A 16,349-nucleotide genomic window follows, 5' to 3' on the forward strand; every position below is an offset into this window, starting at 1 on the left:
TTCGAGATTCTATAGAATTTTTCGTCGGTTATCTTTAGAAGTTTTATAGAATTGCTAGCCTTTGAGATGTATCAATTGTATCTTATTGATTACTCAATTGACTTTTGAGGCTATGTTAATGTTTTGGACCAATCGACATCGATACAATCTCACCTGTTTGATGTATCGAATACAATCTATATTTATTTACCATTTTTTTGTTTTTTTGAGAAAGAAGTAATTTGCAAAACTTCCAGGGGGGGGGGGGGGGGCAAAACATGAAGAAAGACCAAAAGACATCGCAATCTAAAGCCCTTGTCTCACGATCAAATGAACTCATCAAATGCAAGGTGGCGGGTTCATCAACATTTGACGGCCCGCTAACATTTCTGCCGTGATAGCGAAGAGAGCCGTAAGTGCAAAAATGAAGTTTTGAGAAAATGGGCCTCACTGAGAAGCTTCTGAGTGGAACATTTTATTAAAAGAAGCCTCCGTTCTTTGTCAAATCGCAACCAATCATTCGATAGACTCCTAGAAATCATTTGGGGGATTAAAACTCGACCGATTTTATTTTAAAGTACATGAAAAAGGTAAAATTCAGTTTCATGTTAGGTTAGTATTTGGCAAGACAGCCGTAAGTGCTATCTTCTGCGTGCTTTTGTGGTAGCGTGTTGGACACACAACAAACACATTTCCAGGTTAGAAATCGGCAGATGAGGGCGGCATTCCTCTTGAAAGCACTGTTTTCATTGGCTCTCATGCACCTACGGCTGTCTTGAAAAAAACTATGTCATTTTTTGTGCACTTACGGCTTTTTCATACGTCTCGTTTTCATTAAATTAGGATGAATTTTGCTGTTTTAGCTGTCTCAGTAATTTCATCTAAAAGAGTTTAGACGAATTTCGAAGAAAACTCGATTTTGAAAATTTTGCACTTACGGCTCTCTTCGCCATCACGGCAGATTTGATAGCGGACTCGCGCAAAAACCAGTGCGCATCTCCGCCATCTTGCAGTTGATGAGTTCATTTTGGTCGTGAGACGAGGGCTTCACTCGGAGGGAGGTGAGTCGGGATGAGTCGACGTCGGCGGAGGCCGCGGCGGGCGTTAAAGCGAGGAGATGAACGGAAACTACTCCCCGAGCGACACTTAGTCACTCCTTTATGATAACTCAAAAACTCCTTTCGGCAATAACTCCTTAAACCCTTATTTATAACTCGTTATTACGAGGTTCTCGCCAGCGCGGCAGGCTCCGATCCGTGGGGGGGGGGGGGGGTGGGGGGGGGGGGGTCGCGATCGAATCTACGACTCCGCGAGCGATATCAGGAATTGAGACGACATTCATCAAGTGTTGCTCTCGCGTTTTCGATTGATCACCAGCGGATAATAACCCGCTCCGATTTCGTCGTGGTTCGTTCAAGAGGGGGTGGCTACTCTACCGTACTAAGGAAAAACGCCGTATAAGCCTTTAGACGTTGCCAGATTTCTTTGACTAAAAACCGAATTTACCGAAAAAAATTAGTATTTTTCCCCCACCTTTTCGGATAATTTTTTTCGTAACTTGAACATAGGTACATGGGTGAATTCAAATAAGGGTCCAATTCCAGGTTCTATTTCTTCCCAAATTTTTTTTGTGAATTTTTGGTACCAAATCCACCGGTCGTACCGCCACCGGTCGTGATGTCAGCACCGACGGATCAATTAACGAACACAGTTTGGTGATCGGCGGTACCACCGATCAAAAAAAGAAAACGCTTTAGGTGAGTCAAAGCGTCAAAATTGCGAGGTTGCCACATTTGAATATCGTAGAGACTGTCATGATAACGTTTAGCGCGCCATGTGAATCACGTAGAGCATTGAGTTTTCATGAGCGGGTGGTTTGAATTCACGCATCAAGAATCATTAAATATCTTCGTAAGGAGTTAATTGCGGTAATTTTTGTTGTGCGCATCGTGTTTTACGTGAAATTTTAGTCACGAAACACGTATCAGAATGCTGAAATTCGTACCTTGTCTAGTGGTTCATTGTGTGTAGGACTTCAGTGTTTTAACCTTTTTCCGCCTTTTTTTTCTTACTATGAGTAATTGTTACTTCCGGACTTCTTTCCTTGCTCCTTATCTTTCCTATAGGATTTCAACAATAGCAATAAGAAAAATGATATTATCATTTCGTAGGCACGTACTCATCACAAGCCCCTTTCGTATCCATGTGATAGTGTCCAGGCAGTATAGTAACACATGTACACACAACTATGCGTCAATTATCAGCATTCAACAATTCAATTTCCATCCAATTCAAAAGTGAGAATCAGCGTGTCCAACCTCTATCCATTCAAACTTCCTGCTCCCCAAAAGTAGAATATCTGCTTGTCCAAATTAACGGCTCCTTGGCAGCATAGAGCGGACCATTGCGAGTTCACGCCTAGCTCGCGCCATCGCGCCTTCAATTTTGCAGATGCAACGCGGACATCCATCAAGCACGAATAGTTGTATCTCTGCGCCTTTATCAACGCGCGTCCTTGAGCGCCCTCCGCGCTTCTGAGCCTGGAACGCGAAAGGTATGTCTATGTAGCCCGTAAATAAGACTTCCACGCGTAGGCGGTTCTAGACCCTCATGCTTGGGGGTGCCCAGAGGTGGAAAATGTAGGAGACCCGGAAAATAATTCTCTTTCTCTCCTTCCTCTCTACTTAAATACGTATAAATTCAATGTAGAAAATTTTTAGTAAAACTTTCTATCAAAACTACAATCTTACCATAAAAAAATAGTAGAATCTTTGTAAAACACGGCTATCAATATTGATTCTGTTTAAAACATTTTCAATTAATTGCTGGGATTTTTTCTCAGTGTGAGCGAATACAGAATCTTTAAAAGCAGTAATTTCACAGTTCCGATAACCGTACTTAATTTTTGCTTGGGGGTGCCCGGCACCCACTGGCACACCCGTAGAACCGCCTATGCAGTTCCACGGCCTGAGTTTTTTGTAGTGTCAATCCAACGATGAAGGTCCTCTCAAAGAAGATTTTCATGCAAAAAGATCATTTTTCAATTTTCGAACATGATCGTTTTTAACATCGACTAACTCACTAACCAAGCACAATTCTCAACGCTCGACGGGTCACTTATTTTCCCTCCAGTCAAAGGCCTGCCTCCGTTTTTTTTTCGTTTAATATGAGGGATGAATGTAGAGAGCAGTGTCTCAAAAGTTGGAACAAGAGCGCAATAACAATAAAAGCGCGTAACGGCTGTCGATGGTAGTTCAAAAGCGATTCTTGACTCCGTTACGGTAATCATGATATTAAAAACAACTCAGAACGCACATAACCGCTACGAGGAGTATTGGAATTGGGCCACTGATATACTGCACGACCTTTGGAATCGCTCGGGAGGGGTGGAACATCCGCGTGAGCCCTTCATCTAAGCACGATGCCAGATTTATCTTATTCAAATATCCTATTTTGTCATCCTATCGCTCTTTGTTTGCATACCCTAATTTGTTTGGTACCTTCGTGTCTAGAATAATTCGAAGGAGGTGCTTAAATTGTGATTTCAGTGGAGCCTGAATCTTTACCGCTAAGTGCACAGTTTACCATGGACATTTTTGGTTTTAATATAGACTGATTCATATGTTCTGGTGTAACGTTATCGGAACCTAAATACACAAAGACACAAAAGCTTGGTTAATACGGGAAGCGCCTCAAATGCTCAATGGTAAAACACAAAATAACACCAGCCTTCGGTTGAAAATTTCAAGAGAAAATGCCGGGTAGTTTTCTTGAAGCAATTTAATACAAAACGAGTAGTAAATATACCAACGTCGTAATCGGAGGAGTGCATTTTCCCGGTCTCTCCATCGTTATTTGCGCTAAATTGACCGTAAACTGTACCAAAAACAACACAAAATTTGTGTTACTTTGTGTTTCGCTTCCTGTCTTAACCAAAAGTATCACAAATATTTTTATTTCTGTAGGGTAGGAATCATAATTGGAGCCTTCCAGCTCCATCACAGACAACTTACTTTAAAATAATCTACCGATTCCCGTAATAATCTTAAAAAGTCTGGAGAATGTACAAGTATAGAGACAACTTTGAAGTTCATTAACAAAACTAGTTATGTAAAAAATGCGTCTTAAGTGTCGACTTTCTAAACATCAGTTTTAGTCAAATTAATTTTATTCAACCATATATCCCTGCTAACAGAGTGATTCTTTGACTAAAGCTACCTGTAAGTTCTCGCTGAGATAAGAGGAGTTTTTTAGGGAAAATGCTCATAAAACGTTTCTCTCTCCGAATGGCACAATTGTCTCAAGTGTGAACTTTTCGGCATCAAATTTCTTCTTTCCATAGGCGATTACATTTGAGGGGCTCGGAGGACAAGGCGCACAAGTGCAGTTTTTGCTATTTCGAGAAAGACGTGTTTGAAGTCTCGAAATTACATGGAGCCTTATGGCGGTAAGAAAGTTCAAACTGACTTCTTAGTGCTTAAGAAGTAGAATTTGCGAGGGAATTTTTCACGGAATATGCATTGAGACAAGCGTTACTTGAAATCATTGATATCTCATTTTTTCAAAAACTGCACTTATGCGCCTTGTCCTCTAAGCCCCTCATTTACACAAAATGTAAGGTACTTTAATGCACATTCGCACTGTCATGAATTCGCATGAATACAATCATTATTGTTTTTGAGGCTGTATCGATTATCGTTGAAGGATTTTGATGGGAATCATTCATCACTATTCTCGAGAGGAGTGTTGGAGTTTTTATGAATTTGGCAACGGTCAACCCTATCGTGCGTCTTGGAAAGAGCACGGCCAGATGTTGCCTCGTTCATTGATTTTGCTCCGGATAAGATCTGTGTATGGGACTTACAATTGTTTTTAATGATTAGAGTTTGTATTTTCCGCTTTATTGCAAAACGTGATCAGAAGGAAAATTGTCGTTTTTTGCGAAGTGTTGTGCATTCAACGCCTATAACTAATGAGTAAAAAAACTCTTTACGGTACGGAGGATTGGCAATCTTTGTGAAGGAAAAATTTCCTAATTATAATACACTTCTAGTTATAGTTGGACGTATTTCTATCAGACGGAACTATGTGCATTACCTAAGACATGAGCCCCTAGACCCATAAAAATACATGCGTAACAGGGCTCACGTCATAATGGACACAGTTCCGTTTGACAGAGATACGTCCAATTATTAGTTAAAAAGACACATATCGATAGTGAAACTACCAGACTACGTATCTCTTTTGCGGTGTTTAAAAATCTCCGCCGTCATTTATTTATTTTTTTTGAAGGAGAACAAATCAATATCATTCCTTGAAGTTTTCACAGAGTTTTCTTCGCAAAGAGAAGAAACAACACAGACATTTTCAAGAATTAACGTTGAACAGTTTTCTATTTAAAAAATAAGGCATGACAGGAAGTCTACAACGTCGCAAACCGAGATTAGTGGTCCGGTGTTTTGCCGTCGAGATGCGCTCCACGCCGACAAGCGACCGCACAGTGTTAGGCGCAATGCGTGAAGTATTCCTGCACTCTCGTAGGCGCCAATATGCTGTTTGCGCCGATTACTGACCGCAATGTATTATGCATAATGACGGCGTAAGTCCGCAATCACATATCTCGTTCACAGCATCTGAAAATCTCCGCCTCTGTTATTTCTTTGAAGGAGAACAAAGTGTCATCATTCCTTGAAGTTTTTGCAGAATTTTCTTCGCACAGAGAAGAAAAATCACGGCAGTTTTAAAGAATTGCCGTCGAGTAGTTTTCTGTATAAAAAATGAAGTATGACAGGAAGTCTGCGACGTCGCAAACCAAGTTATGTGATTGCCGACTGACATCGTCGACATGTGGTATCTTCTAGTATGCTTATAAATGACTAAAGTGCAAAACCACTTGTCTCTATTGCGGTGTTTCAAAATTTCCGCTCTTATTTGATTGTTTCGAAGAGAAACAAGCCAACTTGAATGGCTTAAAATGTATACAGAATATTCTACTAACATAAAAGAAAAATTACGGAAGTTTCTCAAAAAACGACATCGAGAGGTTTTCTTTTTAAATAATAAAATATGGCAGGAAGTCGACAGCGTCACAATTCGAGATTCGTGGTTAATTTGGAGTTCCGCCGTCAGTATATTTAGTGATCAACACATGAACTTATGTTGCGTTCTCTACAATCCGTCTTAAAAGAGGATACAATTTTAAACCTCTTTTTTGTTTTTATCAATTGCGACTTGGCTCCTCTTTGCTGAATTTAGTACATATTTAAATTTAAATCTTACCACAGACATTAAAAATGCTTACTGACACGCCTTCATGTTGGTGCATATTCTCTCTATTACTCACCAACTTTAAAACCATAAAATTTGACGATGCGAGGAAAAATGTAATTCTTCCGTGATAATGCTTATGATTTAGTGGATTCGATTGGTATCAATCGCAAAAATATCTATAGGTGAGCATGGAGTCCAATATCAGGACGCAATTTTACATTACCGCAATTTTTTATCCAAACTTTCCTTGCTTTTTGCACGAGATCAGAGGATAAATCTGTAACTTTTCAGTTAGAATGCCTCAAGATTTTCCTGTATAATAATGCAAATTAGGTAATAATGAAATTTGCAAATTGAAATTTAGTCGCGTTCTTTCGTAAAGGAAACAACGAAATGGCCACTCTTGTCTAGTAATCTAACTTCGACTCATCAATAGTTTCAAAGAAGAAAAATCTGTAAAATTTTAGTTAGAAAGGGCCAAGATTCTCCCAGTAATAATGTAAATCAGGAGAAATTTGGCAAAGTGAAATTTAGTGAAGGAAACGAGGAAATGGCCAATGTAGGTACTCTAATTTTGACCCATCAATAGTTCCATCCCGACGACTCCCTATCATCCCGGAAAATTCCATCCAAAACGTCGTCAGGAGAGATCAGAAGAAAAATCATTAAAAATCTCAGTTAGAAATGCCCAAGATTTTCCCGGTAATATTGCAAATTAGGTAATAATGAAATTTGGCAAATTGAAATTTAGTCGCGTTCTTTAGTGAAAGGAAACAACGAAATTGCCACTTCCTATTTATCTAGGGTACTCCAACTTTTTCTCATCAATAGTTCCATCCCGATGACTCTCCATCACCCCGAAAAGTTCCACCCGAAACGTCGTCAGGGGAGATTAGAAGAAAACTCCGTAAAATTCTCAGTTAGAAATGCCCAAGATTCTCCTGGTAATAATGGAAATTAGGGGACATTTGGCAAATTGAAATTTAGTCACGTTCTTTAGTGAAGGAAACAACGAAATGGCCTCATTCTGTCTATCTAGGGTACTCCAACTTCGTCTCATCAATAGTTTCATCCCGATGACTCTCCCATCACCCCGGAAAATTCCATCCGAAACGTCGTTAGGGTAGATCAGAAGAAAAATCTTTGACATTTTCAGTTAGAAATGCCCAATAATCTCCCGGTAATAATGCAATTTGCGAGAGGAAATTTGGCAAATTGAAATTTAGTTACGTTCTTTAGTGAAGAAAACGGCGAAATGACCTATATAGGCACTCTATCTTCGACTCATCAATAAATCCATCCCAACAACTTCCCCTCAGCCGGAAAATTCCACCCGAAATGTCAAATCTTTAAAATTTTCAGTTAGAAATGCCCAAGATTCTCCCAGTGATAATGCAAATTAGGGGAGATTTGGCAAATTGAAATTTAGTCACGTTCTATAGTAAAGAAAACAACGAAATGGCCACTTCCTATCTATCTAGGGCACTCCAACTTGGTCTTATCAATAGTTCCATTTGGACGACTCCCCATCACCCCGGGAAAGAGCCATGCACAAATTCGCCCGTTTTTGGGCCCTCGAAATTGGGGTCGGTGTGAGGTTTTTTTTCATCTATAGGGTGACCCTTTACACATAATAAAATTTCAGATTGAGTATACGCACCGTTTTTGAGATATGGGGGGGCAAAGTCCCCGATTTTTACTCATATTTGCAGGTATTTTATAGTCGAACTTCGGCTGCTACAAGGTACCGGATGTAGATATTGAAGCGCGGTTTGCGGTGATTTGTCAAGCTATTTCTGGATTATTTTTTCACATCTTTTACAAACCCGCAAATGGTTTTTCGGGGGGGGGGGGGGGGGAGCTTTATTCATATTATCATGACCGTTCGTATACGTCTTACTGGCATTAATTGCTTCGTTCTCGACTCCTCTCCACGCCGTAATCATGATGGTATTTTCTGTTAGGAATCTTTCTTCTTCTTTATATTTGACCAATTCTAATGTTGTCTCCCCCTTTCTCCCTTTTTAACCTCCCCCCCCCCCCAATTCTAAACACTCCCTCTCAAGTGTATATTCCTGTGCGGCAGATATGAAGGTGTTATTTGTGGGGAATTATTTTTCTGTCTTTATGGTTCATAAACTTTGACCCCACCTATTTCCTCCTTCCCCCCTTTACCCCTGTTTCACCCCCCCCCCCAATTTCCACCGTACCTTACTCGAAGTTGTCTGCTCCCTCCGCAGCAGAAATGAGGATGTTTCCAGCGAAGAATTTTTTACTTTTTTAAACTCAATACAAGGGAGACACCCCCCACCCTTTTTTCTCTTTCCCATCCCCCCTCACTAGTTCATATTTCCTACCTTATTCCCTCTTTCCACTGCCCCCCCCCCTCTTTTCTCTTTTTTACATGCTTGAATACTTTTTTTTGTGAGAGTATAATAGTTATCGGATAGTGTAATAGTTACCGGAAACATCCTCATTTCTGCTGCAGAGGGAGCAGACAACTTCGAGTAAGGTACGGTGGAAATGGGGGGGGGGTGAAACAGGGGTAAAGGGGGGAAGGAGGAAATAGGTGGGGTCAAAGTTTATCAACCATAAAGACAGAAAATAATTCCCCACAAATAACACCTTCATATCTGCCGCACAGGAATATACACTTGAGAGGGAGTGTTTAGAATTGGGGGGGGGGGGGTTTAAAAAGGGAGAAAGGGGGAGACAACATTAGAATTGGTCAAATATAAAGAAGAAGAAAGATTCCTAACAGAAAATACCATCATGATTACGGCGTGGAGAGGAGTCGAGAACGAAGCAATTAATGCCAGTAAGACGTATACGAACGGTCATGATAGTATGAATAAAGCTCCCCCCCCCCCCCCCCGAAAAACCATTTGCGGGTTTGTAAAAGATGTGAAAAAATAATCCAGAAATAGCTTGACAAATCACCGCAAACCGCGCTTCAATATCTACATCCGGTACCTTGTAGCAGCCGAAGTTCGACTATAAAATACCTGCAAATATGAGTAAAAATCGGGGACTTTGCCCCCCCCATATTTCAAAAACGGTGCGTATACTCAATCTGAAATTTTATTATGTGTAAAGGGTCACCCTATAGATGAAAAAATACCTCACACCGACCCCAATTTCGAGGGCCCGAAAACGGGCGAATTTTAGCCCTTTTTGTGCAAGGCTCTTTCATCAGAAGTTTTTTTTTTTTTTTTTTTTAAAAAAAAAAAATGACTTGTCCTTGAACTACAAATATATGAATCAATTTTAATAGACGTTATCTTTATCTAAATTTTGACGAGATCCATTTTGAGTGCACGGGTAACAATTCTGCTTTTTGCATATGATCAAAAGAAAAATCTGTAAAATCTTCAGTCAGAAATGCCCAATAATCTCCCGGTAATAATGAACTTTGCGCGGGGAAATGTGGCAAATTGATATTTAGTCACGTTCATTCGTACAGGAAACAACGAAATGGCCACTTTCTGTCTATCTAGGGTCCTCTAACTTCGAATCATCAATAGTTCCATCCCGATGACTCCCCATGACCGGGAAAATTCCACCCGAAACGTCGTCAGGGGAGATTAGAAGAAAACTCTGTAAAATTCTCAGTTAGAAATGCCCAAGATTCTCCTGGTAATAATGGCAATTAGGGGACATTCGGCAAATTGAAATTTAGTCACGTTCTTTAGTAAAGAAAACAACGAAATGGCCACTTCCTATCCATCTAGGGTACTCTCAACTTCGTCTCATCAATAGTTCCATCCGGATGACCCCCCATCACCCCGAAAATTACGTCCGCAACGTCGTTAGGGATAGATCAGAAGAAAAATCTGTAAAATTCTCAGTTAGAAATGCCCAATAATCTCCGGTAATAATGAAATTTGCGACGGGAAATTTGACAAATTGAAATTTAGTAACGTTCTTTAGTGAAGGAAACGACGAAATGGCCAATGTAGCACTCTAACTTTGGCTCATCAATCGTTCCAAAGAAGAAAAATCTGTAAAATTTTCAGTTAGAAATGCTCAAGATTTTCCTGGTAATAATGCAAATTAGGTAATAATGGAAATTTGGCAAATTGAAATTCAGTCACGTTCTATCCTAAAGGAAACAACGAAATGGCCTCATTCTGTCTATCTAGGGTCCTCTAACTTCGACTCATCAATAGTTCCATGCCGACGACTCCCCATCACCGGGAAAATCCCACCCGGAACGTCGTCGGGGGGCGTTATCCTCGGACGGGTCGCGTTGGCGGGGACGTCCTCCCGCGGGGGGCGTCGGGGGGTAAGACGACGCGGAGCCAGCCAGCCAGGGCCGCGGAGGTGTCGGGAGCCGACCTATGAGGGGCGCGCCGGAAAAAACGGGGCGCGAAAAAACCGCGAGACCGCGATCGGGGGAGGCGGCACCCAGCGACGCAGGCTCCAGCCCGCCCCGAATCATCCCTCACGCCGCCCTCTTCGTCGCAGCCGACTCGGGGTAGTTTCAGTCGACGTCTGAACGTCGTGCCAAGAGCAGCGAAGCCCTCACGCGCTTTCGTCCCGCTACCCCACGTGGCCAGCAACGTGATTTCACGTCGGAATTCTCGAGTTGAGTCTTGGATCCTTCTTTTTAGGTTTTTCGTGTTGGGACGTTTACTTTGAATTTACGCGGAAAATCGGGCGTTGATCGTCAAGTTTCTGCGGTTATTGGAATTTAAATTCGTCACCAAAAGTTGATTTTTTAAGATTACAACAGCCGATTAAACGTGAGTTGATTTCTTCAAGTTATATTATAGTTGACTGAACGTGAGTTTTTTTTATAAGATTACATCAGTTGATTGAACGTGGTTGTCCAGCAACGTCATTTCACGTCGGAACCTCGAGTTTCCCTTCGAGATTTTCAAGTCGAGTCTCTGATCCTTCTTTTTAGGTTTTCTGTGTTGGGACGTTTAATTTGAATTTATTGGGAAAATCGTACATTCATCGTGAAGTTTCTGCGGTTATTGGAATTTAAACTCCTCACCAAAAGTTGATTTCTTAAGATTACATCAGTTGATTAAACGTGAGTTGATTTCTCCAAGTTACATCAGTTGATTGAACGTGGTTTTTCAGGGATTTCCCGCCAAAATAGTGGAGTTTTTCTGGACGCGTCGGTGACCTCTTATTACGAGCGTTTCCTTCCCGAGAATTGCCTGTTTCGTTAGAGTCGAAATAAAGTTACATTTGTGACGTTGTATTCTCATTGTGAAGTTTTCAGGACCACGCGCGGTCTGTAGTGACATTCAATTCTTTTGCTCGAGTTTGAGTACTATTTAATGTAATCACAGAATTGCTGAGAGGAATTCTTGTTGCTTTTTTTACCGCAGAAAAGTGCAGCGCAACGTCAATAAGGTATATGAAAATTTTAAATTTTGGATTGATTTTGTCAGCGCAAATGTCAAAATGACGTTATGCTGGAATGAATATACTAGGTTCGTCTTATAATGTATTTTCTTACCATGACTCCAACGGTACGGCATAAAATTAAAATCAAATTATCCTTGTTGATGAATTTTCAGCTTTTAAATGAGTCGAAGTGTGTTACATTCGGTTCTCGAGAATGCCGGAAAACTCATTTTTCTTGAACTATCCTCCTGAAAGATACACACGAATAAGCTACTCAACACATTGCAAGTTTATAAGTTTATTGAACACTTAAGGTGGTTATAAGATCCAAACGTTTAATCAACTTACTAGCCAAAAATATTTTAAGAAAAGATAATGAGTCTTATAATATGTGACATTTACTCAGTGTTGTTGAAAGTTGTTCGTTCAAGAAATTCCATAACGCTTCCTGTGTTGCGATATTATTATTCCAGTTTGGTTTCTTGAAGGAGGACGGGATAACATAATTACTTAAAATGTTCGTAGAATATTCCTCATTTGAAGAAAAAAATCGGGGAAGTTTTGATAAAAAACGTTATGTGGTCTTCTATCAAAATATTAAAATTCGACAGAAAGTCTCAACCCGAAGACGGACTTTTTTCATTATCATTAATATGTCTTAATATCTATCCACATAGGGTGTTCAAACAGTTTTGCACACTTCCGGATTTTGAGCGAACAAAAGCAGTTATTGATTTGCGATTTATGTGTGCTTAAAGTAGACGTAATTACCAATAAAACAAGACCAAGAACAACTCTCTAGCTTAAAAAATGACAGAGATACAGGGTTTTGAAAATGACATGTAGCGTGACCCCCTCCAGGATTTTTAGCGACAAATATGTTTATCAAGGGAAAAAAAGTTAAATGAGAATTGAGTGTTTTTAATGAAAAAACTTACAAAATCTTACGGAAATTGACGGACTTCAAGTTTCTTCATCGGATGACACGGATGACTCAACATTCGGCTGTTTTTCGAGGTACTTTCCACCACTTTGAACACAAAGCTTCAGCCGTTCTGCCCACCTCACAAGGGTCGTCTTTTCAAAGTCCTCTTGACGGAGGGTTTTGAAGCATTTTTGAACAGCGGTTTTGATCTAGGCTTTGGAATGGCTCTTTCCTGAGTTAAAGAAATTTTTGAGAGGCACACGGTTTGATTCCATAGCCTAGATCAAAACCACTGTTCGAAAATGCTTCCAAACCCTCCGTCAAGAAGACTTCGAAAAGACGATCCTTGTGAATTGGACAGAACGGCTGAAGCTTTGTGTTCAAAGTGGTGGAAAATACTTTGAAAAACAGCCGAATGTTGAGTCATCCGTGTCATCCGATGAAGAAACTTGAAGCTCGTCAATTTCCGTAAAATTTTGTAAGTTTTTTCATTAAAAACACTCAATTCTCATTCAACTTTTTTTCCCTTGATAAACATATTTGTCGCTAAAAATCCTGGAGGGGGTCACGCTACATGTCATTTTCAAAACCCTGTATCTCTGTCATTTTTTAAGCTAGAGAGTTGTTCTTGGTCTTGTTTTATTGGTAATTACGTCTACTTTAAGCACACATAAATCGCAAATCAATATCTGCTTTTGTTCGCTCAAAATCCGGAAGTGTGCAAAACTTTTTGAACACCCTATGTATACATTAAAAAGTTTTAAGTTAATTTTCCCGTAAATTCTTCCATAGTGAAAAGTTTGGGAAAACCGTTAGATATGTCTCGATATATCTCCATAAAAGTGTTGCGTAAATGGTAACATTTTCAGAAGTGTACGGCATTTACTTTGGATTACAGTCGTTATAAGTTCGAAAAAATTAAACTCCAACCACCAAGTGCGACACACACTTATATAAACACAAAAACAAAACAAAAAACCGCTACCGCGACTGATAGCTTTCGTAGCGTAAAGGTTTGATATTACTTGGAGACGCGCGATTGTAATCTAGTGTAACTGCTCATAGAGTTTCCAAATGAAGAAGTCACTGATAATGACGATGGACTGAATAGGATACATATGATTTTTTTACTAAAATCTAGACTGTGAAAATATAGAATGCTTTGTTTCTGAATCAAGATAAATTATGAGAAAAACACAGGTCTATATGTTAAGTTATAAATGTAGATAAAGTCGTTCAATTTCCGCTCCTGGAATGAATTTCAGCAATGCTTACATAAATTAACTCAGTTATTTTTTTTATTTACAAAAAGGCTCGAGTAGGGAGTAAAGCTCAATCATCAAAGTATAGACCATCAGTAATATTCTGTTTTAAAACCCAAGGAAGTAAAAATTGAGTGTTTAGGGACTGTAGCCTATCATCATTCTCAATCTATTACTAATGGAGGAATTGATCTTGAAGTGTCTCACATAATGTTAAATTTATGATTTTGTCTGGATATACATGCAAACAAAGCTTGCGGGAAAGAAATCTAATGAGTTTTTGAGACAATTTGAGGGACAGCTGAACAATGAGCAAAAACATTTTTACGACGATATTCCATCAAGTCGACTGAAATACAAAACGTAAAAGTGTTTTAAGAAGCCTGACGAAAACAAAAAAGTTCGCCTTTGTTTTGGCGCCCTGACGGGAGAAACGAATAAAAAAAGAAAGCCCTCAGAAACTCGTCGGAAAATAATTATCAGTGAGAAATTTAATTAAAACGAGCTGAAGGACATTGTCATGGTTTTTATACTTGTATTTTTCCTCCTTCGCAGTTCTTATATTTAACTGTTTGCGACGCAACATTGCGAGTCCCGTGGTGCAGTCGGAAGGTAAAACTCTGAAAACATGCCATGCCGACCGTGAAACTAAAAAGAAACTTGTGTCGATGACAAGGTCTCAAAATTTCCAGTCCGACATTTTTTTGCAAAAGAATCTTACTAAACATTTTTAGCCGGACACTTTCAAAGAGTATTCATTAGAGGGACGTTTAAAAATTATGTGCTCTTCTAGTAGCACAACATGTAAGATTCCTAGAGAGTAGGGTTATCGGCCAACTGGAAAACTGGTTAAGTTAGGAAATTGGCGATGACCGCGAAAAGTTAAGAAAAGTGAGGTGACCCACGGGGAAAGTCAGGAAATATCTACTAATCACTTATATATATCACTGATTTGTCAACTATGTAGCCTTTCTGATTATTTTTAATCAGCTTGTCATCTTGAGGCAGCTACTGAATGATTGTTCTCATGACTTGATATTGATGAAAATCTAATAATATTTTTAGATAACAGATAATAGATTTCTTAATAAATAATAATTTAAAGGTCACAAGATATATTTGTAAGAGCGGTGTCATTTATCTAGAGGAGATCCATAAGCTGAGGTTTGAAATATTATCAAAATTTACAATTCCATAGAGGAAGAAAAAAAATAAACAAAATTAAATACGGTTTTTTAATTTGTTTCAGGGCATTTGTTCCAGCTCAACGCGGCAGATTACAATCGTCAAAATTGCAAATTCTCTCAAGGTAAGATACGGTTATAAGTTTTAGCTTACCAAATTTGTGGAAAATCTAGTACCATTTTTATCCGGTCAAAATAGGCTATTCGAAATCGCAATCAAAATCGTGCCAGATCTCTCGTTGGGTAGCGGAGAGGGGTACGAGTCATCGATAACCTTGACGCACACTTAACTCCTGCAAGTCAGCAATTCTGTTCGTGTTGACGACGGCGTAGAGATACAACTATTCGTGCTTGATGGATGTTTGTGTTGCGTCTGCAAAATTGAAGGCGCGACGGCATGAGGCGTGAACTTGCGCAACCTAGTACGTAAGGGTTAGATAGAACAACTCCTCTTACGAAATATTCACCTGTGCCCCATTATCGTTTCTACAGCGGGAAGTTAAAAAAAAAATGCATATTTCTTACGCAGATGCGTTCATATTAATTTTTGAGCCAATTTCTCCAAGAAGTACTCCCCCCGGTTTCCTCCGCCGAGGTTTTGCAGTAGGCCTATTTTAGAGAGTGTATCCGTAGAAGTAGGAGCTACCTCTTCATGGTTAGCGTAAAATGTTATACTAAAAATCTTTGCTTCCTCTTCCCGCTAAAGAAAGTAACCGTCCCACCACCGTCAGTCGGTCACATTTAATCCTACGTCAAGGATTTAAGGTGATTCGATGGACGCCATATTTTGTGTCAGAACGGCATGCGATATATCGCATCAATTGGTTCCATTTTTTCAGCCACTCGTCATTTTTCTCCAATTTTGAGATCGCAATTCTGTTGTCAGGAGACTGAAGCACTCACTTACCAATTTTAATAAAGAAATTCAACGTAATAAAGGCGTAGTTTTTTTAGAGAGAAAATATCGCATTCGAGTGCAGTTTCGATATCAGTATCGCATGCGATGTTTTCTCTCTGAAAAAACCACGCCTTTATTACGTTGAATTTTTTTATTAAAATTGGTAAGTGAGTGCTTTAGTCTCCTGACAACAGAATTGCGATCTTAAATTTGGAGAAAAATGACGAGTAGCTGAAAAAATGGAACCAACTGATGCGATATATCGCATGCCATTCTGACACGAAATATGGCGTCCATCGAATCACCTTAAGAATTTACTTAGGTAAAATGTTTTCCGCAAAAGAGCACTTGATGAACATAAAAATGCATGGTAAAAATTAAGTATCTCGAAAGCAGTAGGTATGTCTCACGCTGTGATGCGCGCCGTTGCACTCATAATGTAAAAATTGCACATCGCAAAAAAATAT

General features: G+C 39.6%; 1 protein-coding gene across 6 annotated transcripts in view; it reads left to right on the forward strand.

Annotated features, from left to right (window-relative positions):
• Positions 1 to 16,349, forward strand: part of LOC109030060 (LIM domain only protein 3) — a 249,357-nt gene that overhangs the window by 49,842 nt on the left and 183,166 nt on the right. For 2 of the 6 annotated variants that reach the window (XM_019040848.2, XM_072301326.1), the window contains exons 1-2: positions 10,733 to 10,994; positions 15,050 to 15,109. The gene's annotated coding sequence lies outside the window, so the exon portion shown is untranslated. Of the gene's footprint in view, positions 1 to 10,732; positions 10,995 to 11,027; positions 11,291 to 11,318; positions 11,620 to 15,049; positions 15,110 to 16,349 lie in introns of those variants that run through there. The other 4 variants (XM_019040824.2, XM_072301325.1, XM_072301323.1 and 1 more) reach the window with 4 other exon arrangements.

This window comes from Bemisia tabaci, chromosome 6, assembly GCF_918797505.1.
Source record: "Bemisia tabaci chromosome 6, PGI_BMITA_v3".
NCBI lineage: Eukaryota > Metazoa > Arthropoda > Insecta > Hemiptera > Aleyrodidae > Bemisia > Bemisia tabaci.